Source organism: Nerophis lumbriciformis, linkage group LG39 (genome assembly GCF_033978685.3).
Source record: "Nerophis lumbriciformis linkage group LG39, RoL_Nlum_v2.1, whole genome shotgun sequence".
Taxonomy (NCBI): domain Eukaryota; kingdom Metazoa; phylum Chordata; class Actinopteri; order Syngnathiformes; family Syngnathidae; genus Nerophis; species Nerophis lumbriciformis.
The window spans coordinates 15,518,086-15,520,000 of NC_084586.2; positions in this window are offsets into that span (position 1 = coordinate 15,518,086).

Consider the following 1,915-nt stretch of genomic DNA (forward strand, 5'->3'; position numbering starts at 1 on the left):
TGTATTGTTACGTTAATAGCTGTTTTATTATTATAGGATGGCTTGATAAACATTTCATAGGATTTTCAGAGGGAGGAAAAACCAAGACATTTAATATAGAATGTAAAATGAATAAATACATAAAAAGAAAAAGAAAATATATGGTTAAAAGCCATCGTCCCGGGGAGCATTTCATTTCGTCCCGTGCATTTAAAAAAAAAATAATAATAACAATGAATAATTTCTAAGTCTTTGTTAGCCGTTTGTGAAGTTTTGTGCTCGTGCGTAACGTTCGCTCGCATCCTGTGCATCTCCTGTCCTTAAAAGCTAGTGACGCCCCTGTTTTGCAATGAAAACACAGAATTTTGCAACTAAAAAAATCCCGATAAATGGGTAAGACACACTATATTTAACCACATAAATGGGTGTTAACATTATATATCACCTTAAAACCATTTTATTTTGTTTTAACTCTACTTTCCAGGAAAGCACAGTCTTGCCATGAAAAAAACTACATTTTACGAGGAAAAAAATAACAATAAATGCCACAAACACTATACTTAGCCACCAAAACACAACATTATGCGCTGAAACCCACACATATTGACACAAAACTACTGCATTTTGCAATGAAAACGAGAATTTCTGCCACAAAAAACACTATTTTGCTATTAAAACATTTTTCAATGAAAAAAAGTCAAATAAATGTCATATACACTGTACTTTTGCCACGTAAACGCTACATTATACGTCGAAAAATTACCTCAAAACCATTGTATTTTGTTACTTTCCAGGAAAGCCAAACTACTGTATTTTGCAATGAAAATATTATAATTTGCAATTAAAAAATGTCAATGAATGCCACAAACCCAATATTTGGCCACAAAAAAACATGAAAACACTACATTTTAAAATGAAAAAAAAATATTTTATGATATAAATGGACACAAAACTACTGCATTTTGCAATGAAAACAAGAATTTTTGTCACAAAAACCTGTTTTGCTATAAAAACACAACATTATGCACTGAAAACCACACATATTGCCACAAAACTACTACATTTCGCAACGAAAACAAGAATTTCTGCCACATAAACCACTGTTTCGCTATAAAAACACAACATTTTGCAATAAAAACCATCCATATTGCCATCTTGCCATGAAAACACTAAATTTTTACGATGAAAAAAACCCCAATAAATGCCACAAACACTATACATAGCTACCAAAACACAACATTATGCACTGAAAACCACACACATTGACACAAAACTACTGCATTTTGCAATGAAAACGAGAATTTCTGCCACAAAAACCTGTTTTGCCATGAAAACAGTATGTTTTGCCATGAAAAAAGTATCATTTGCAATGAAAACAATTTCAATAACACAACATTTGGCCACAAAAACAGTACAAGCCTCGAATCATATATCAAAACAAAACCATTGTATTTTGTCATGAAAACACAATATGCCATGAAAACACTACATTTAAAAAAAAATAAAAAATTATATTATATACATGGACACAAAACTATTGTATTTTGCAATGAAAACAAGAATTCCTGCCACAAAAAACACAGTTTTGCTATAAAAACACAACATTTTGCAATGAAAACCACCCATATTGCCATCTTGCCATGAAAACACTAAATTTTACGATGAAAAAAAACCCATTGTATTTTGTTACTTTTCAGGAAAGCACAGTCTTGCCATGAAAACACTCAATTTTACGATGAAAAAAACCCCAATAAATGCCACAAACACTATACTTAGCCACCAAAACACAACATTATGCACTGAAAACCACACATATTGACACAAAACTACTGCATTTTGCAATGAAAATGAGAATTTCTGCCACAAAAACCTGTTTTGCCATGAACACACTACATTTTAAAATGAACTTTTTTTTTTAATCATATAAATGGACACA